The sequence below is a fragment of the Pseudophryne corroboree genome, chromosome 3, assembly GCF_028390025.1.
Source record: "Pseudophryne corroboree isolate aPseCor3 chromosome 3, aPseCor3.hap2, whole genome shotgun sequence".
NCBI lineage: Eukaryota > Metazoa > Chordata > Amphibia > Anura > Myobatrachidae > Pseudophryne > Pseudophryne corroboree.
This window is the reverse complement of record NC_086446.1, coordinates 583,690,731-583,714,472: the sequence shown is the minus strand read 5'-3', so window position 1 is coordinate 583,714,472 and position 23,742 is coordinate 583,690,731. Positions and strand designations below refer to the sequence as shown.

General features: G+C 43.8%; 1 long non-coding RNA gene across 1 annotated transcript in view; it reads left to right on the top strand.

The window, feature by feature from the left end:
- Positions 1 to 23,742, top strand: part of LOC135058043 (uncharacterized) — a 911,901-nt gene that overhangs the window by 175,419 nt on the left and 712,740 nt on the right. Inside the window, exon 3 of the long non-coding RNA XR_010244559.1 lies at positions 3,600 to 3,707. This is a non-coding gene — a long non-coding RNA (uncharacterized LOC135058043). The remainder of the gene's footprint in view (positions 1 to 3,599; positions 3,708 to 23,742) is intronic.

Sequence of the window (23,742 nt, the reverse complement as noted above, 5' to 3'; positions counted from 1 at the left end):
GCGGTAAGGAACCCGACAGTCGGAATCCTGACAGTCAGAATACTAACAGCGGGATCCCATCAATCAGAATCCTAATGGATCACCTCTGTAACAGTTTGTCCTGTCTATTTTATGTTCTGTCTAGTAAGCATTATTACTGCTGCAACTCTGCATTCAGTGCGGTCAGGAACCCGATGGTCGGGGTCCCAACAGTTACAATACTGAAGCGGGATCCCATTGATCAAAATCCAGCCGGTAAGTATGGGTGGATAAGGTTAGACACCAAGGGGAGGGTTAAGGTTAGGCTGCGGGAGGGTGGGTTAAGGTTAGGGTTTAAATACTTAGCGGGATCCAACAGGATTTGATTGTCAGCATGCCGTTGTCATCATCCTGACCGTTGGGGGTATACTGACTGCTGGGATTTTGTACTCAAAGTCTACATTCACCATACAGTAATTGTTGGAAATGATAGTTCTTTGTTAGTGAAGAGACTTTTTGCCAAACATCAGTAAATTTTCTGAAAGTCAAAAATATATAAAAAATAAGGCAATTATCTCATCTATCCATCAGTAAGAAAGTAGTGGATGTTGTAATGGTTAGCATTACTGCCTCACAGCACTGAGGTCATGGGTTCGATTCCCACCATGGCTCTACCTGTGCAGAGTTTGTATATTAACCCTGTGCTTGCGTGGGTTACCTCCGGGTACTCTGGTTTCCTTCCACAATCCAAAAATATACTGGTAGGTGAATTGGCTTCCAACAAAAATTAACACTAGTGTGAATGTGTGTGCGTGTACATGTGATAAGGAATATAGATTGTAAGCTCCACTGGGGCAGGGACTGATGTGAATGGCCAAATATTCTCTGTAAAGCGCTGCTGAATATGTGTGCGCTATATAAATAACTGGTAATAATAATAATAAGTAGTGGATGTTAACGACAATCTGATACCATTCTGAAATTGTGAACTTTTTTTTTACAGTCGCTGTACCCCTCTTGTTGTAGAGGCCGCTTTCTCATTTGGATTGGGACACATTTGTATGTACCATGATATGGTAAATTCTAGCTGTCATATTTCCGATTATTGTCAATAAAAATACATTTGTGAACATTAGTTCTTCGTCACTTCATGCAGCAGAAACTTTCCAGGAACTGCCTGGGCTGGGTTCATTTCAATATAGAGAGAAGAGAACACTATGAGAAGTTGGTTTTGCTAGATTTACAGGCTCAGCCTCACTGAGGGACCATTTATGGAAATTCTCTAAATCCAGCTCATCCCTGCTTAATGATAGAAATGATGCTTAAGCTGAAAGTAATAAAACCACAGGGTGCTAACAGGACAAAGGGGCAAAGCTGACAAAAAAGAAGACTCTGGTGGAGCCCTTTTTCTTTCATAGCTCATAGCCAGTCCACCAGGAGCCTGACAGGGCTGGCTGCTGTTTTAGAAGTAGTGTCTGTGATTGGGAAAACTGTTAGGAATAAAAGTGCTTCATTTTAGTTTTCCCTTAGTGCCTGTTGCATAAACTCCTCCTTGGTAATTCTGGGGTCCCGGGGAGGAAGGAACAAGGGCCTTAATGAGTGGGGGATTAACAAACAAGAGAGAGAGAACTGAAAGAGCTGTCCTTATACAGGTCCCTCAGTGTGAATCAGGGTAATTGGATTGGACCTCTACCCCCTAATGAATGAATGAATGGATTGCACACGGCAGCAGTTTCTTTAGCCACTGATGGTTTCTTTGGAAGAAAACTATCGCTGACTGTAATAGCCCTCGGCACAAAGTGGAGCAGGTATTAGAGGGATCAGCTATCTCATTAAAGGCTTAGATTATTTGTTCTACTCAATCCGTTTGTTGGTGAAACACTTTTCACTGGCTCTCTGGAGACTTGGAAAGCTTAAACAATTTGTCAAGTCATTTTTCCTTTAACTACACAGGAGATTCCGGTGCTTACATCCCCTGGCACTTTTTCTTTACTTCTGCCTTTTTGTTTCTACGTCTTTTATTCTCATGTGCTTTTTTTTTTTTTGCTTCATTTGCCTAAAGAAGAATGACGCAGGCTACGAAAAGTTAAAAATTCCAGCAGGCGGTGGCAAACAGTGACACTTTAACAGCTATTCATCAATTAATAGAACTTACATATAGCGCTGACTGTTAAATAAACATGCTGCTAAAAACAGCTGATCGAAATGCCAAACTACAGGAGAAATAATTTGGCATATTAATAATTTTAAAAGATTAGGAAATTGTAGATCTAGACTTAACCCTTTGTAATGTTTTAGCCCTATCATCTTCTTTTCATGCATCCAATTTATTATTATTATTATTATTATTATTATTACTCCTTGTATTGTTTTCTTTTATGGTTATGGTTATTGATTATGGTAGTTTTGTCTCAGTGAAAGTTGTAGTCAAATAGCAAAATTTTATAAACAATTTTAAATGGATTTACATGTACTAATTCAGTTTTTGAAAATAAATTGTAGCATTGATATAATTACACAATTTATATTTCTGTGAAGATATAACAACTTATAAAGTACTCTATCATATTGGTTAACACAAGACTCAGAATGTGAAAGGAAACTGAACACAAGTGAACACTGCAAAATAAATGCATGTATTGTTGAACAAATGGGGACATTCATTGTGCCAATTAGTTGTACTATCTATGTATGATTTCCAGAATGGATTTGGATTTAAGTAAATAATTCTGAAACTACAATTTGTCAATTGTCAAATAAGAATTGTTATCTAAAAATGCATTATTTAAAGTATATGTATAAGTCACAAACTGCACTATCTGCAATATATTGCAAATAGAAATGAAATAATGTAAACCTTTAAACCATGGATTATGATTGTGAATACAGTCATTAACCAAGACACTTTGTTACTCTTAAGTGTTAATTATTTTTGGAATATTTTTTATCATTTCCATTAGAAGAAAGGAATAAACATATTGCATTTAAAAGATTGTATGTTAGGGCAGAGAGGTCCCCTTTCTGCTTTAGATTCCGCATTAATTATTTATCATTTCAGTATTTAATTTATTTTTAGCAAGTAATGTATATATTAAGCAACAACCAGGATTTTTTTCTTTAACAACAGAAGTTTATTAAAGAGTTTTTGGACTATAATATGAAAACCATAAAATAAGGAATAAAATGTAAACAGGGAGGGAAAGGGGAAGGTAGCCCAGAATAAACAATAGCAGGCAAGAGGGTACACTGCAAATGGTGAAATGGTCAACAAACAAAATACATAAACTGTAAGAATAAGTGTGAAAACAAGTAAACATCACATACGGAGTAACGAGAAGACTATGACAGCGTAGAGTGTTCTGTATTGTAGGAGTCCAACTGGAACCATCAAAGGGGAAGAGGAAGTGTTCTAGAAGCCAATGGGTCCATACACAACTTTTTTTTCAGCCTTAATAGTAGTAACCAATATACAGAAGTAATTTAAGAAAGATGCTGCATGCCGTTTGCCATTTTAAAATTACATAATAAATTCAATTGTTTAGTACAATATGTTATTAAGGTACATTTATGAAAATTGATTTACAGATAACTGTGCAAAACATAACCGTAACTCATTATATTCTGTCACTTTCCTTGTACAGGTTAGAAAACAAAGAAAACATCTGATTGGTTGAACCTGTGTACCTGGATTCTTTAATGCTGTCTCCCCCTGCCCCCTCATAAGTGGAAATGGCAGAAGATGAGCTACTGTAAGTGACTGGGTTGCTATGATGAGGTTAATATAGGTCCTCTGTCAGCTGTGCGCTTAGACCAGGAAGTGCCAAGAGACAAAGGGCCTGTTCACCCAGACTTTTTATGTTACATCATTGTTCCACATTTAGGTTAAGAAACATACCAAAACCGGAGGCAAAGTAGATATACAGTAGGGGTTTTTGATTATAGATATTTTAGATTATATTTTTTTTCTTTTGTGGCATCTTTTACAGTTGCTGCCCATTTTTATGAAGCACAGCACACTGCAGTTTTTAGCCATTCTTTTCATTTATTTTATGGGGGCAAATAGGAAAATAGTAACAAAATTATAATTTTATTTGTTTTAGCCATTTTAGAACATCTTCTAATGGTTATTATGCTGGTGCACAAGAAAACAGGAATTGGATGAAAAAGATATAACAATACTAAATTTGTCCTAGAAAAATGTTTGCAAAACAAGAAAAAATGATAATAAAATGGATAAAAAAAACATTTTTTTTACAGATTTTTTAATATATTGAATTACGTATAAAAAATGCCTGTCCGAACATTGCCCACGTTCATGAGTATCCTAGGAAAAACTTAGGGGCAACAGTTTATGATCTCCTTTCTCCTCTGGGCCAGCTATTTCCCATAATATTTCACCAGAATAATGTAATATGTCATATTAATATAGCTAGTTATAAGCTAATGCACACAGGTCATGTTTCATTTTTGATGATTCCCTTTAAGTGACATTTAAACTGTGCACAGTACTTTTTCTTTCATATAAAAGAGCTTATAACCATCTTTAATACCCAAATGTAATTGTAATTATTAGTGCAAAGACCCCTTACATCAGCTTCAGCATATGTGGTTAGATTAACATCTTTGGTTTTTCTAGCTCAGCATGTCTGTCTAAAATGCCTCAGGCACAAAATCTGCTCAATGCAGCACAGGTAAAGTAGGGAAATAAAAGGCAGAGTATAAAACATAACACACAATATGATCATCTACAGTTAACAAATTGCATAAGTATTATATGAAGAATCCGGCTTGATTAACAATGTAAATGAGCCCTATATTAAATATGCCATGATTTATGTATGAAGTATATATATCTAGCTGAGAGAAGACAGGAAAAATAGATAAATGCATAAAATTTAATGTACTGTATGAACAAAGTTCAGTATGGGAGTATTTTTCAGAGTAGTGCGGATCACTGAGGCATGAAGTGAGCACATTTTGAGAATTGTTCACAAATGTGAGTTTACTGAAATGTGTAGAGGGTAATACGAGCAAACATCCAGTATAAATTTTGAAGTAAAAGATTGTAAAAAGTCTTGAATGTGAATATGGCTATAAAAAAATCAAATAAATAAATACGATCAACTTACAAGTTACAACTGTTGAGTTTTGTCACCTGACAGATAAAACTGCCCAGAGTGCATAATGTTGGCTTTTTTTGGAATATACTGTATATGCTATGTCACATTTACAAGACAAGGGTGGTCATTCTGAGTTGCTCGCAGCCAGCAACTTTTTGCTGCTGCTGCAATCAACTAGTCCACGCCTATGGGGGATTGTATTTTAGCTTAGCAGGGCTGCGATCCCTTGTGCAGCCCTGCTAAGCTAACAAAAATTTCAAGTAAAACAAGACTAGCCCTGGACATACTTACCCTGTGCGACGATCTCAGCGATGCTGGGGCCGGCTTTGACGTCAGGCATCTGCCCTCCGTTCTCCTGGACACGCCTGCATTTTCTTCTCCACTCCCCGAAAACGGCTGGCAACGGTCCGGTGACGCCCAGGTACGCCTTCTTTCTGTCAATCTTCTTGCGGCCGGCTCTGCGACCGCTTTCTTTGTTGTCTTGGACGTAACCCGGCGACCCCTGTCACCGGGCAACGTCATGCATGCGCAGTGCGGCCGCCGCGCATGTGCATTACGGACCCGTCCGCACCGCAGCGTCAAACCGCTGTGTGCGAACGGGTCGGAATGACCCCCAAGACCAGTAAGTAATAAGCTTGTGACTATATAGTTCTAAACTTCTGGTTGGACTGTCCTACTGTTTTATAATGCCATGTTCTTGTCAGGGTCCGACTGGCATACCAGATGTCATCAGAGCCCTTGTGGGCTCCAAACCTTTCTCTATGTTAAAACTACTCTTGACATTCTAGATTAGGAGGTTAGAGGGCTACCTACTGTAGTTAAGCACCAATCACAGCTGCCATCTGCTGGCAACTCCCTTCTGATGGAAAGTTATTTTCTGGACGCCTGCTTTGTGGACTTCAGAGATTTCACAAATTACTGCCCTTAGGCCATGGTCATGCTGGCATCATATCACTCTTATATTCACTTATTTTGATAGGTGAAAGGTCGGTTTTGGGCGGACTTAGGTGATTTAAAATGAAGCACAAATTTTTATATACCAGCAATTTGTGAATCAAGTATTTAAATAAGTTTCTCAATGCATCAAATGAACTGAGGGAGAAATCAATTTTCTTGCTTGGGAGCCTTATTGTGGTTGGCAACACCTCCTGATCAGATGGAAGGATCTACTGGTTAAACTATTAGATACATGTGATACCCTGTAGCTGAAGCTGGTCTATAGGACCCTGCGGACACCGGTCGATGCTGCAGGGGAATACATGGGAGGCAGGGAAACCCAAAACCAAAGCAGCAGGCTTACTCAGTGTGTTGGTGCGGTGCTTCAGAGACTGGGAGAGTGATGTAGGAGATTTCTGGAGAGGCAGACAAGCTGAAGTGCTGCTGCCATGAGGGCCTCGTGTAGGGCTGCAGAAACTGCTGAATGAGAACTGGGGGTACTGCTTAGAGAGAGCTAGGGCCCAGACTGCAAAGTGACACAGACACTGCTAAGAGTCTGGAAGTGTGCTGTTGCTGGGAAGCCGCAGGTGTAGAGAGATGGCAAGGAGCGGTTGCAGTAGGCAGGTGCTAACAGTAAGAGCTGACAACAATGGAGCAGAGTCACAGTGAACAGCATGCAATGTGGAACAGGTCTATGTATCCTACCGTCATGCATATCCAACCTAAGTTGCTACCTCTCACAGTGATCTAACAGCCAAGGACAGCTTAACCCCTCACTTATACAACTGCACATTCTGCATCCTAGAGACTGTGTATTATAGTGTAGAAACATTCATCTAGCCTTCAATGCCAGCAGTAAAGCCCAGAGATCACTGAGCTTACAATTGTGCAGAAAGTACAAATCCCTGCATTGCCTCACTCTGTGTATAAAGTGCAATATAGCCTGTCGCAGCCTAAATATGCTAACTAAAGGGACAGTATCCTTGAACATTGGCCCTCATTCCGAGTTGATCGCTCGCAAGGCGATTTTAGCAGAGTTACACACGCTAAGCCGCCGCCTACTGGGAGTGAATCTTAGCTTCTTAAAATTGCGAACGATGTATTCGCAATATTGCGATTACTAACTACTTAGCAGTTTCAGAGTAGCTTCAGACTTACTCTGCCTGTGCGATCAGTTCAGTGCTTGTCGTTCCTGTTTTGACGTCACAAACACACCCAGCGTTCGCCCAGACACTCCCCCGTTTCCCCGGCCACTCCTGCGTTTTTTCCGAAAAACTGTAGCGTTTTTTCCCGCACGCCCATAAAACGGCCTGTTTCCGCCCAGTAACACCCATTTCCTGTCAATCACATTACGATCGCCGGAGCGATGAAAAAGCCGTGAGTAAAAATACTATCTCCATTGTAAAATTACTTGGCGCAGTCGCAGTGCGAATATTGCGCATGCGCGTACTAAGCGGAATTTCACTGCGATGCGATGAAAAATACCGAGCGATCAACTCGGAATGAGGGCCATTATTTCTCCAAGGCTGTTTTAAGTGTCAGCCACACTGAGACCCCATAGAGTTGCACTATTTCTGAGACAGTATTCTACAATCTCTGTTGCTAAACTGGAGTTACGAGACTGCCTCATTGCATAAACATACAGAGAATACATACAGTATACATACAGTCAATACTGGGCCACTTTAATTCTTAGTTACCGCCTATCCTACAATTTTATGTGCAACAACGCAAGAACTGGCCAGTAAAGATCTTCAGGTTACCCATATTATGCCAGGACTCATTGTATAAAGGTTAGGTACTTTTACTGGAGTTATTTAACTTAGTTATCGAGTAATCTGTTTGCCTTCCATTACCTGGCTTACAGTGAATGTATTTTATGATGTTTTAGGAACGTACTTGAACTATTATAGCAGCAAATCTTTTATGTGGTTACACATATTCTCGTCTTAAGTATATTATAGACATAGGGGTATATGCAATTGCGGCCGCAAAAGTCGAAAAACGGGGGAATTTTCGACAAAAAAACCTGTCGAATGGGATTCAACAATGCAATACAGTACTTTTCGACAAAAAACCTGCCGTTTCAGATTCGTCTTTTTGCAATTCGACATTTCTCAAATTCGACATGTCTGCAATGGTAAAAATGCGGCTTTTCAACAAAAGTATATTCAATTGAAGAATGTCGATTCGACAACAGTGCTTTTCGACAGTCATTTCGTCAATTTCATTCCGCCTCATTTTGCTGTCGTGCTCTAATAAAAATTTTTAAAAACATGTTTTTTTTGTGTTTTTTTAATTGCTAATAGCATATCTATTTATAGTAGAAGGGATTATCTACTTGGTTTGTGTATTTAGGAACCACAAGTATTATTTAATAGATTTTTTAAAAGAATATTTTTTTTTACTGACTAAAAAAAATAGGAGAGATCAGTACATGTTTTTCAGTGGGAAGGGTTGGGAATGGGTTAAAATTCCTGAAAAAAATAGTGTGGGGTCCCCCCTCCTAAGCATAACCAGCCTCGGGCTCTTTGAGCCGGTCCTGGTTGTAAAAATACGGGGGGGGGGGGGAATGACAGAGGATCCCCCGCATTTTAACAACCAGCACCGGGCTCTGCACCTGGTCCTGGTGCCAAAAATACGGGGGACAAAACACGTAGGGGGTCCCCCGTATTTTTAACACCAGCACCGGGCTCCACTAGCTAGAGAGATAATGCCACAGCCGGGGGACACTTTTATACCGGTCCCTGCGACCGTGGCATTAAATCCCCAACTAGTCACCCCTGGCCGGGGTACCCTGGAGGAGTGGGGACCCCTTAAATCAAAGGGTCCCCCCCATCCAGCCACCCAAGGGCCAGGGGTGAAGCCCGAGGCTGTCCCCCCATCCAAGGGCGGCGGATGGGAGGCTGATAGCCAAGTCTCAAAAAAAAGAATATTGTTTTTTGTAGCAGAACTACAAGTCCCAGCAAGCCTTCCCCACAAGCTGGTACTTGGAGAACCACAAGTACCAGCATGCGGGGGGGGGAAACGGGCCTGCTGGTACCTGTAGTTCTACTACAAAAAAATACCCAAATAAAAACTACACACACACCGTGACAGTATAACTTTATTACATACATGCACACCGACATACACACATACTTACCTATGTTGACACGAGGCTCGGTCCCCTTGTCCACGTAGAATCCATGGGATACCTGTAAATAAAATTATACTCACAACAATCCTGTGTAGATCGGTCCTCTTCAGAGTTTGTAATCCACATACTTGGCAAAATAAAAAAACGTAAAACACGGACCACGCACTGAAAGGGGTCCCATGTTTACACATGGGACCCCTTTTCCCGACTGCCGGGACCCTCGTGACTGCTGTCAAAGAGGGTCCCTTGAGCCAATCAGGGAGCGCCACATCGTGGCACTCTCCTGATTGGCTGTGCGTGTCTGAGCTGGCAGGCAGCGCACTCGAGATAAAATGGAGCGCATAGGCGCTCCTTTATATTCAATGGTGGGAACTTTGCGGTCAGCGGTTGACCGTGAGTAACCTCAACCGCTGACCACAAAGTTCCCACCATTGAATTTGCTTCAGTCTTCGGGACGCAGTGGCTGAATGTCGAAAGTGGCCCACAATTTTTCGGGCCACCAACAGCATCTCCTGCACGCCCCTGTACTTTTTCAAAAAATTCTGCACCACCAAATTAATTGTATGTGCAAAACATGGGACATGCTGGAATTTGCCCAGATGTAATGCACGCACAATATTGGTGGCATTGTCCGATATCACAAATCCCCAGGAGAGTCTAAGTGGGGTAAGCCATTGTGCGAAGATGTCCCTCAGTTTCTGTAAGAGTTTGTCAGCTGTGTGCCTCTTATGGAAAGCGGTGATACATAGCGTAGCCTGCCTAGGAACAAGTTGGCATTTGCGAGATGCTGCTACTGGTGCTGCTGCTGTTGTTGCTGCGGGAGGCAATACATCTGCCCAGTGGGCTGTCACAGTTATATAGTCCTTAGCAGGGGCAAATGCAGGATTTTTAAGGGGGGGGTTTCCACGCACGTGTGTGGTGTGGTGTGGTGTGGTGTGTGTATGTATGCGTATGTATGTATCTATGTATGTGTATATATACAGTATATATATATATATATATAAATATATATTATAATCTATCTATCTATCTATCTATCTATCTATCTATCTATCTATCTATCTATCTATCTATCTATCTATCTATCTATCTATCTATCTATCTATCTATCTATCAATCTATCTATCTATCTATCTATCTATCTATCTATCTATCTATCTATCTATCTATCTATCTATCAATCAGTACAGTATTCCAGAAGATAACTACAACACCAGTTGCATGAACTTTTCGCTTTTCATGCAACTTGTGATGCAGTTATTTTCTGGTATACAAGTCCGCTGGAGTACCACTGTATTTATTGATATTTTGATCTTGGAGCTGTGCACCGCCGCTGCTGCATATGGTACAGGGAGTGCTGGTTGTTCAGGGTATGTATATAATTATATATACACATACATACAAATACATGCATATATATATATATATATATATATATACAGTATATGTGTGTGACACACATACATACATACATACATACACACACTGAACACACACATTGCATAACACACACCATACTTATAAACATACACAGAACATACACACACACACACACACACACACACACACACACACACACACACACACACACACACACAAATACAGTACATACATACACACACAAATACTATACATACATATAGCATACTTACACACACTACAGATTACAGCATGCCCTTCGAGCTGCGGGTCTCCTCTGTGACCCCAAAATGGCAATGCTCCGGTGCAAATCCTCCTCCCTCTCACTCCCCTTCTGGGAGCCGAGCGCTGCCTATTATTATGCGCGCTGTGCTGTAAACAGCCAGCCGGGTCAACAGTCAGTTAGCGCTTCTGTAGAAGCACTGACAACTGAGCTGAACAGGCAGCACTGCTCGCGGGTGTCCCGCGGGTGGTGCAGAGACGGGGACAGCCTTGTCCCTGTCTGCTGAAAAAAAATAGTTTTGGTCCGTAAGGGGGGTTTCTGGGTACTCAGAAACCCCCCCTGCGTGCGCCACTGCTTAGTCTGCCCTGTTCCACTTGTCCACATGTCCGTGCTTAAGTTGACAGTGGCTACAACTGCATTTTTTAGGACACTGAGGACACTTTTTCTGACGTCTGTGTATATTCCCGGTATCGCCTGCCTTGGGAAGTGGAATCTAGATGGTATTTAGTACCGGGGACACACTACCTCCATCAATTCTGTAAGTACCACTGAACGAATGGCGGATACCAGATGCACGTCTAACACCAACATAGCTGTCAAGGCCTTAGTTATCCGCTTTGCAACAGGATGACTGCTGTCATATTTCATCTTCCTCTCAAAGGACTGTTGGACAGTCAATTGCTTAGATGAAGTGGTACAAGTGGTCTTCCGACTTCCCCTCTGGAATGACGATCGAATCCCAGCAGCAACAACAGCAGTGGCAGCAACAGCAGCAGTAGGTGTACCACTCAAGGATCCTCCGGAGGAATCCTTGTTAGGAGAGGACTCCTCAGTCTTGCCAGTGACATGGCCAGCAGGACTACTGACGTTCCTTACTGAGGAGGAAGTTGACATTGAGGGAGTTGGTGGTGTGGCTTGCAGGAGCTTGGGTACAAGAGGAAGAAGGGATTTATGTGTCAGTGGACTGCTTACGCTCTTACCCAAAGTTCCTGAACTTGACAATGACTTCTGATGAATGCGCAGCAGGTGACATATAAGGGAGGATGTTCCTAGGTGGTTAACGTCCTTACCCCTACTTATTATGGATTGACAAAGGCAACACACGGCTTGACACCTGTTGTCCGGATTTGTGGATAAATAATTCCACACCAAAGAGGTGGCTTTTTTTGGTAGTTTGCCCAGGCATCACAATGGGCTTATTCATCCCATGTACAACAACTCCCCCGGTGCCTGATTTAAACAAACCACATTACAGTCAGAATTCTCATCGTCAACTTCCTCCTCAGCGCCAGCAACACCCACATCCTCATCCTGGTGTACTTCAATAGTGACATCTTCAATTTCAATATAAGAAACTGGACTGTGGGTGCTACTTCCAGCATTTGCAGAGGGCGTGCAAATGGTGGAAGGAGCCACCTCTTCCCGTCCAGTGTTGGGAAGGTCAGGCATCACAACCGCCGACACACTTGGACTCTCCTTGGGGATTTGTGATACCATCTTAGAACGCACAGTTCTTTGCTGTGCTGCTTCCAGCTTAACTCTTATCATTTCTCTAGCAGGAGGATGAGGGCTTCCATCGTCATGTGAAGCTGAACCACTAGTCATGAACATGGGCCAGGGCCTTAGCCATTCCTTGCCACTCCGTGTCGTAAATGGCATATTGGCAAGTTTACATTTCTCCTCAGACCATTTAAATTTCTTTTTTGTGTCTGTTTACTGAACTTTGGCTTTTTGGACTTTACATACCCTCTACTATCACATTGGGCATCGGCCTTAGCAGACGATGTTGATGGCATTTCATCATCTATGTCAAGACTAGTGACAGCAGCTTCAGCACTAGGAGGGAGTGGTTCTTGATCTTTCCCTATTTTATCCTCCAAATGTTTGTTCTCCATTATTTTTCTGGAGTTATGTAACACTATATGCGGCACAGGACAGCGTATACCTACACAACACAGGGCAAACCCTGTAAAAATCATTTGGATTAAATATTAACCCCTTTAAATGGAGTAATCAATATACAGCACAAGACAGTATCACTGGATTTATACTGCAGTACCACTGGAAATATATGGCAGTACCACTGGATTTATACGGCAGTACCACTGGACATATACGGCAGTATCACTGGAATTATATGGCAGTACCACTGGACATATATGGCAGTACCACTGGACATATACGGCAGTACCACTGGACTTATACGGCAATACCACTGGACTGGATTTATATGGCAATATCACAGGATTTATATGCCAGTACCACTGGCATTATACGGCAGTATCACTGGAATTATACGGCAGTATCACTGGAATTATACAACAGTATCACTGGATTTATATGGCAGTACTACTGGATTGGATTTATACAGCAGTATCACTGGACATACACACCAGTACCACCGGAATTATACGGCAGTACCACTGGACTTATACGGCAGTACCACTGGACTAGATTTATACGGCAGTACCACTGGATTTATATGGCAGTACCACGGCAATTACACGGCAGTATCACTGGAATTATATGGCAGTATCACTGGAATTATGCGGTAGTACCACTGGACTTATACGGTAGTACCACTGGACTGGATTTATACGGCAGTATCACTGGATTTATACGCCAGTACCACTGGAATTATACGGCAGTACCACTGGACTCTTATGGCAGTACCACTGGACTGGATTAATATGGCTGTATCTCTGGAATTATATGGCAGTATCACTGGAATTATACGGCAGTATCACTGGAATTATACGACAGTATCATTGGAATTATACGGCAGTACCACTGGAATTATACGGCAGTACCACTGGAATTATACGGCAGTACCACTGGAATTATATGGCAGTACCACTGGACATATACGGCAGTACAACTGGACATATACGGCAGTACCACTGGATTTATACGGCAGTACCACTGGACTGGATTTATACGGCAATATCACAGGATTTATATGCCAGTGCCACTGGCATTATATGGCAGTATCACTGGAATTATACGGCAGTATCACTGAAATTTTACGACAGTATCACTGGATTTATACGGCAGTACCACTGGATTGGATTTATACGGCAGTATCACTGGACATACACACCAGTACCACCGGAATTATATGGCAGTATCAATGGAATTATGCGGCAGTACCACTGGACTTATACGGCAGTACCACTGGACTAGATTTATATGGCAGTACCACTGGATTTATATGGCAGTACCACGGCAATTATACGGCAGTATCACTGGAATTATATGGCAGTATCACTGGAATTATACGGTAGTACCACTGGACTTATACGGCAGTACCACTGGACTGGATTTATACGGCACTACCACTGGATTTATATGGCAGTACCACGGCAATTATATGGTAGTACCACTGGACTTATACGGCAGTACCACTGGACTGGATTTATACGGCAGTATCACTGGAGTTATACGCCAGTACCACTGGAATTATACGGCAGTACCACTGGAATTATACGGCAGTACCACTGGACTCTTACGGCAGTACCACTGGACTGGATTAATATGGCCGTATCTCTGGAATTATATGGCAGTATCACTGGCATTATACGGCAGTATCACTGGAATTATACGGCAGTATCACTGGAATTATACGGCAGTATAATTGGAATTATACGGCAGTACCACTGGAATTATACGGCAGTACCACTGGATTTGTACGCTAGTACCACTGGATTTATACGGCAATACAACTGGACATATACAGCAGTATCACTGGAATTATATGGCAGTACCACTGGACATATACGGCAGTATCACTGGACATATACGGCAGTATCACTGGACTTATATGGCAGTACCACTGGACTTATACGGCAGTACCACTGGATTTATACGGCAGTACCACTGGATTGGATTTATATGGCAGTATCACTGGATTTATACGTCAGTACCACTGGAATTATATTGCAGTATCACTGGACTTATACGGCAGTACCACTGGACTGGATTTATATGGCAATATCACAGGATTTATATGCCAGTACCACTGGCATTATACGGCAGTATCACTGGAATTATACGGCAGTATCACTGGAATTATACGACAGTATCACTGGATTTATACGGCAGTACTACTGGATTGGATTTATACGGCAGTATCACTGGACATACACACCAGTACCACCGGAATTATACGGCAGTATCAATGGAATTATATGGCAGTACCACTGGATTTATACGGCAGTACCACTGGAATAGATTTATACGGCAGTACCACTGGATTTATATGGCAGTACCACGGCAATTATACGGCAGTATCACTGGAATTATATGGCAGTATCACTGGAATTATGCGGTAGTACCACTGGATTTATACGGCAGTACCACTGAACTGGATTTATACGGCAGTATCACTGGACTTATACGCCAGTACCACTGGAATTATACGGCAGTACCACTGGAATTATACGGCAGTACCACTGGACTCTTATGGCAGTACCACTGGACTGGATTAATATGGCCGTATCTCTGGAAATATACGGCAGTACCACTGGACATATACGGCAGTACCACTGGATTTATACAGCAGTACCACTGGATTTATATGGCAGTACCACGGCAATTATACGGCAGTATCACTGGAATTATATGGCAGTATCACTGGAATTATGCGGTAGTACCACTGGATTTATACGGCAGTACCACTGAACTGGATTTATACGGCAGTATCACTGGACTTATACGCCAGTACCACTGGAATTATACGGCAGTACCACTGGAATTATACGGCAGTACCACTGGAATTATACGGCAGTACCACTTGAATTATATGGCAGTACCACTGGACATATACGGCAGTACCACTGGACATATACGGCAGTACCACTGGATTTATACAGCAGTACCACTGGACTGGATTTATACGGCAATATCACAGGATTTATATGCCAGTACCACTGGCATTATACGGCAGTATCACTGGAATTATACGGCAGTATCACTGGAATTTTACGACAGTATCACTGGATTTATACGGCAGTACCACTGGATTGGATTTATACGGCAGTATCACTGGACATACACACCAGTACCACCGGAATTATACGGCAGTATCAATGGAATTATACGGCAGTACCACTGGACTTATACGGCAGTACCACTGGACTGGATTTATATGGCAGTACCACTGGATTTATATGGCAGTACCATGGCAATTATACGGCAGTATCACTGGAATTATATGGCAGTATCACTGGAATTATACGGTAGTACCACTGGACTTATACGGCAGTACCACTGGACTGGACTTACACGGCAGTACTACTGGATTTATATGGCAGTACCACGGCAATTATACGGTAGTACCACTGGACTTATACGGCAGTACCACTGGACTGGATTTATACGGCAGTATCACTGGACTTAAACGCCAGTACCACTGGAATTATGCGGCAGTACCAGAGGACTCTTACGGCAGTACCACTGGACTGGATTAATATGGCCGTATCTCTGGAATTATATGGCAGTATCACTGGAATTATACGGCAGTATCACTGGAATTATACGGCAGTATCATTGGAATTATACGGCAGTACCACTGGATTTATACGCCAGTACCACTGGATTTATACGGCAATACAACTGGACATATACAGCAGTATCACTGAAATTATATGGCAGTACCACTGGACATATACGGCAGTATCACTGTACATATACGGCAGTATCACTGGATTTATATGGCAGTACCACTGGACTTATACGGCAGTACCACTGGATTTATACGGCAGTACCACTGGATTGGATTTATATGGCAGTATCACTGGATTTATACGCCAGTACCACTGGAATTATATTGCAGTATCACTGGAATTATGCGGCAGTACCACTGGACTGGATTTAAACGGCAGTACCACTGGATTTGTATGCCAGTACCACTGGACATATATGCCAGTACCTCTGGAATTATATGGCAGTACCACTAGATTTATACGGAAGTACCACTGGACTGGAATTATACAGCAGTACCACTGGGTTTATACGGCAGTACCACTGGACTGGATTTATATGGCATTATCACTGGATTTATACGCCAGTACCACTGGAATTATACGGCATTATCACTGGAATTATATGGCAGTACCACTGGATTTATACGACAGTACCACTGGACTGGATTTATACTGCAGTATCACTGGACTTATACACCAGTATCACTGGAATTATACGGCAGTACCACTGGACTTATATGGCAGTACCACTGGATTTATACGCCAGTACCACTGGATTTATACGGTAGTATCACTGGAATTATATGGCAGTACCACTGGTCATATACGGCAGTATCACTGGATTTCTACAGCAGTACCACTGTACATATACAGCAGTATCACTGGAATTATATGGCAGTACCGCTGGACATATACGGCAGTATCACTGGATTTATACGGCAGTACCGCTGGACATATACGAAAGTATCACTGGACATATACGGCAGTTTCACTGGACTTATGCAGTACCACTAGACTTATACAGTAGCACAGGGACACCACCACTGGACTAATGCAGGACAATACAGCACCACTGCAATGGACTGGATTTATACAGCAGCACTGGGCATATGGCAGCAGAGGACACCACCACTGTGACTGAACTGATGCAGCACAAGACACTACCACCAGACTGATGCAGCACAACACAGCACCACTGCACTGGACTTTTACAGCAGCACTGGACATATGGCAGCAGAGGACACCACCACTGTGACTGGACTGATGCAGCATAAGATACTACACTGGACTGAGCAGCACAAGACAGCACTGGAAACGGAACCCCACTTTCCCTCCCACACAGACACTGAGGGCAGAGACACGTTCTCTCGTTACACTCCGGGACTGGAGTGAAAATGGCGGTGACGCACGGCTCCTTATATTGAATCCAAAACCCGCGAGAATGAGACAGCGGGATGATGACGTTTTGTCTCGTTCTGGTTTCCGAGTCAGGCGGGAAAACCCGAGCCGAGCTCGGATCCGGTTTCGGGTAGTGAAGTCCAGTAGGGTTTGGTTCTCAGGGAACCGAACCCGCTCATCTCTAGTTTTGATTGGCTCATGCTGCCTTTATATTTCCGGTCTGCTCCTCACTCAGTTCTGGCCATTGCCGCTGGTTGCAGTGGGAGCCTTTGTCACATGGAGTCTCAGTCGTTGGATTTCTCCAGCTGTTTATCAGTACATGTTTTTGGAAGGTGTTCCTGTGTCCAGCCTTAAACTGGCCATACACTTATGCGACTTTTCAGAGGGGAGAAGTCGCATACGATCACCCTTGAACCGCCCAGCAGCTTCCTGGCAGCAGGATCGCCTATGATACATCTTATGCAGTCCTTTTGCGTACCATGTATCGTATGCGACCCCAGCCAAGGCTGCTGGTACGATATATCTATCGAATCAGAGGTAAAACACATGCGATTTGCCAGTTTTCATCCGATTTATCACCCTAAACATCGTGCATGAAATCGTGCAAAATCGCACCAGTATATGGTCACCTTTAGTTATTCACCTTCGTCTTCTGAGCTGTTTCTAGTATCTTGCTCTTATCTCTTGTTATATTAATCTCTGTTACATGTTTGTGCATAAGTGTTCTTTGTAGTTACTGCTCCTCCCAGGTTGGGGGTAATTTCCGTAACTTTTTCTGTTTCTCTGTCTTCACAGTTTAACACAGAATACACACTGGAGGGTGGGAAGCTTAAATAATGCAAAGTGAGTTTGTACAAGGGCCTCCAAATTGCCTTTTTTTCTTCCAGTAGTCAAAGGGACTACATCTACAGCACATTACAGCTACCTACAGCACACATAAGTTGTAAAAAAAACTTTTTTTTTCACAAATGACAACTCACACTGTGGACTCACAGTGCTTATATTTGAGAATGCAGTGCAGCACAGCACCTGTAGAGCTTTTTTGAGCACACAAGTTGTAAAAAAAAAAGCCTCCTGGCCGCCTGCACCTACTGTCAGCCCCTAGCTGCCTGCACCTCCTGCCAGCGTCCGCTGTCACCTGCACCCCTTGCTTCTGTGAGCACGGAGTCCTAGAGGGCAGAAACCTAATCACCTGCAGTGGGGACACCATCAGGTATAGTGGTCTTGGTGCCACAGGGTGCTCCATGGTGCATGGCTCCATGTCACTCACTATCTCCCTGTTATCCACTGCGTCCCCAGAAACCCACTAACTCTGTCATCCACTGCTTCCATGTCACCCACTGCCTCCCCAGTCACCTACTAACTCTCTGTCACCCACTGCCTCCATGTTACCCCTGCCGCTCTCTGTCACCCACTGCCTCCATGTCACCCTTGCCTCTCTCGGTCACCCACTGTCTCCATGTCACCCACTACCTCCCAAGTCACCCGCTATCTTTCTCTCACCCACTATCTTTCTGTCACCCTGCCTCCATTCACCCATTGCCTCTCTAGTCCCAAACTATCTTTCTGTCACCCCTATCTCTCTCTGTCACCCACTGCCTCTCTAGTCACCCACTATCTCCCTGTCACTCACTGAATCTACCATCACGCACTGACACCCTCTGCCTCTTCATGTCATCCACTGCCTTTCCCCATCAGCCTTTCCTGTCACTCACCGCCTCTCCCCCTCACCCACTGCCTCTCCATATCCCACTATCTCACCCTGTCATCTCTCTCTGTCACCCACTGCCCCCACCTGTCACCCATTTCCTGGAATCACACACTGCCTCCCCCTGGTGTCACCCACTACCTCCACCTGTTACCCATGCCCTAGCATCGCCCACTGCCTCCCCCTGTCAGTCATTCCGTGGCATTGCCCACTGTCTCAGTGTCACCCTCTGCCTTTACCTGTGTCCCACTGCCTCTCCCTACCACCCGCTGCCACACACTCTGCCACTACCCTGTGTCACTATCTCCCCATCACCCTCTCTCTCTTGTCACTCTCTGCCCCTCCAAGGCATCACCCCCTTTCAGTCATACGAATACAGCATTCCTTTTGAGGCCACACAACTTGTTGTGAGGTCATGCCTCTTTGCAAGGACACAACCACTCTCCCCTCCTTACTCTGTCATGGTGCTCCCCCTGTCATGTTTTCCTGGATCCAACCCTGCACATGCCACCCAAACACAAACCCCCTCGGGCAGCATGTACTTTCCACCTGCCACTGCAGAACACCCAGTGACAATAGACACATTTATAGGTGGAACTAGACACCATGTTTAGGCAGAACATGACAAGTCCCCCAATGGAGCGGCACGCAAACACTCATACCACCTAGAATCTCCCTGAAACTAGTTTCCAAAAGTAGGCAAGTAAGGATCAAGATCCAGACTGTGCATGTGAATTATACATTATACATAGAGATGTGCGGGAACCTGACCCACCCGAACTTTGGAATCTGATGTGGGATCAGAGTCCGGCTCGGGACTTCCCGTCTTACTCAGATCCCAAATCGAGCATCGGATTCTCGCGGATTTTGGATTCTATAAAGGTCCCCGATTATCAGCGCCATCTTCACTCTGGCTGTGGAGAGAGTACTGGATGGAAGTGTCCATCTCAGTGCTGTGTTGTCTGGAGTGGGGTGGATTCCCTGTCTGCTGTATCAGTCCAGGGGTTCCCTGTCTGCTGTATCAGTCCAGGGGTTCCCTGTCTGCTGTATCAGTCCAGAGGTGCTCTGTCTGCTGTATCAGTCCAGGGGTGCTCTGTCTGCTATATCAGTCCAGGGGTGCTCTGTCTGCTGTACCAGTCCAGGGGTACTCTGCCTACTGTATAAGTCCAGGGGTGCTCTGTCTAGTGTATCTGAAAGGGGTGAACTGTGCGTCTATCCTGGGGCTCTGCCCCAGTGTAAAATTAAAATAACAAAAGCTAAAAACAAAAAACCTAAAAATATCATTATAAAAAGTATATATGTTTTTTGTTTGTGTTGTACCCCAGTGTACTATACAATTTTTATTTTATTTTTATAAGTACTGTGACACTGCTGTCAGACCCCAGTATATTATTATTGCGTACTCATACACGTATTGTGCGACACTGATGATGAAGTTCAACCACAGTGTTCGATTATATTTCTGACTCATACTTTTATTGTGCAACACTGAGGGTGGTACATTTTTTGTACAAGTTGTGGTGTGTGCTGTACCCTACCTCATTTGTGTTTGTTGATAGATATGGAGAACGAACAGTTGAGAGGACAGCAGGAAGCACATACTAGTGGTGCAGGTGCTGCGACCAGTCATGATGATACAAGTTCATCAGCATCATCTGCTAAGGCAGATGCCCTGGAGAATAGAGGGCTTAAGTCAGGACATGTAAAATCATTTCATTTTACAGTGGTAAAGAAAAAAATATCAAAAGAAGAGTTAACGGCAGAGGCAGTAAAATAAACTGTGCATTCGGAATCAGAACCATAAGACATTCTTGAGGAACGTTTAGGGGTGTCCACTGTCCACGTCAGTTATGTGTGAGTTTGACGTTTCTCACACTGTCCTCATAGAGAAGCCTTTCACCTCTTTCCACCATTTCTGAACCATCTGCACATGCGGGGAGCAGTACAAGTAAAGATGGTAATGATGAGGAGGACATAATAGAAATTAAGAATTCATGTGTGGAAGTGGAACAGGGTTAGGGGTATATGTGTGTACTACTACTATCTGACACTGAGGAGGATGTGGGTGGGGGAGGGGCAGGTGCGAGGGTGCCGCGGGTGGGGGAGGTGGTCCGGAGGCACCGCGAGTGGGGCAGGGGCGGGGGTGCAGCGGATGGGGTCCGGAGGTGCTGCGGGTGGTGGAGTGGCGGGTGCGGGGTTGCCAAGAGTGGAGCAGGGGGTCCATACGCCCCACGGGTGGGGTAGGGGTGGGTGCAGGGGTGCCGCGGATGGGGGAGGGGGTCTGGGGGCACTGCGGTTGGGGGAAGGGCCGGGTGCGGGGGGTGCCCCGGGTGGGGGAGAGGCGGGTGCAGTAATGCCATGGGTGGGGAAAAGGCAGGTGCGGGGGTGAGGGAGGGGTGACTGCGGGGGTGCCGTGGATGGGGCGGAGCGGGAAATACGGAGCGGAGGGGGGCGGCCGCCTGGGCTGGGAGAGGAGGGGAGTCAACGGGGAGAGAGGCATCCAGCAGCCGGGGCACAGAGACCACAGAGCTGCCCCCCACCCAGGGTATATACAGGGGGCGTCCAGTCCTACACATAGCCCCGTACTCCAGGGGTTACAGTGCCACTAGTACCGCATGCTGGGGGTTATAGCAGCAGGGACATGCGGTGAGGTGTTTGGCCAGATATTTCCCCATTTCTGTGGCTCATTTCCTAACGCTGTGTGACTCCGCCTAGCGTTATACACACAGTCACAGATCTGGGCAAATATATAGGAGATTAACACCTCATTATCAACATCCTCAGAGTCATTACTTATCGGAGGTAGTCCTTCTAAAAAATTGTTTTGTGGGGGCCCAAACAAACCAATCATTTCAGCCACAAGTCCCTGTCTCTGAAATTATTGGTTTGTTAAACTGCGCATGTCCTGTTTAATATATACAACATATGGGTGGGTGGGAGGTCCCATGGATAATTCCATCTTGCACCTACTGTATTTTGTTTGCATTATGTGCTGTTTGGAGCATTGCTGACTGTGTCGACAAACATTTGTATAGTTTATTAAAATGCCACCCTGTCTGCCACTACAGTGCCATTCTGTTTCCTAGATGTGCCATGTTGGAAGATTAAGTGCCACATGTTTGTGCCGCCCACTGCTGTCGCTTAGCTTAGTTATCCAGCTACCTCGGTGCAACCTTTTGGGCCTAAACTGTATGAAAACAATGTTGTGAGCTGTGAGGTGGTCAAAATTGAATGGAAATGAGTGGAAATGAATGTTGTTGAGGTTAATAATAAAAATACAGATCCAAAACAAATACAGATCCAAAACACGAAGGAGATACAGATCCAAAACAAGAAAACAAAACCAGAGATTTGGGCCGGCACACATCCCTCATTATACATAGAGATGTGCACCGGACATTTTTCGGGTTTTGTGTTTTGGTTTTGGATTCGGTTCCGTGGTCGTGTTTTGGATTCGGAGGCGTTTTGGCAAAACCTCCCTTAAGAATTTTTGTCGGATTCGGGTGCGTTTTGGATTCAACTGTTTAAAAAAAAAAAAAAATCCTCAAAAACAGCTAAAATCATAGAATTTGGGGGTCATTTTGATCCTATAGTATTATTAACCTCAATATCCATAATTTCCATTCATTTCCAGTCTATTCTGAACACCTCACACCTCACAATATTATTTGTAGTCCTAAAATTTGCACCAAGGTCGCTGGATGACTAAGCTAAGCGACCCAAGTGGGCGGCACAAACACCTGGCCCATCTAGGAGTGGCACTGCAGTGTCAGACAGGATGGCACTTAAAAAAATAGTCCCCAAACATCACATGATGCAAAGAAAAAAAGAGGTGCACCAAGGTCGCTGGATGGCTGGATTATTTATTGGTCCAAATCACTGGAAGAAAATGACAAAATCACTAGAATTAAAAGCCAGTATCACAGGAATTATTTGTTCTAACCAATGGTATTATTGATCCAAATCACTGGAAGAAAATGACAAAATCACTGGAATGAAATGACAGTATTGTCGGGAATTATATCAAATGGCAGTACCACTGGATATATACGGAAGTGTCAGACAGGATGGCACTTTAAAAAAAATAGTCCCCAAACAGCACATGATGCAAAGAAAAGAGAAAAAGAGGTGCACTGTGGTCGCTGGATGGCTAAGCTAAGTGACACAAACACCTCAATATCACAGCAATTATTTGTTCTAATCAATGGTATTATTGGTCCAAATCACTGGAAGAAAATGACAAAATCACTGGAATTATTCGTTCTAATCAATGGTATTATTGGTCCAAATCACTGGAAGAAAATGACAAAATCACTGGAATTATTCGTTCTAATCAATGGTATTATTGGTCCAAATCA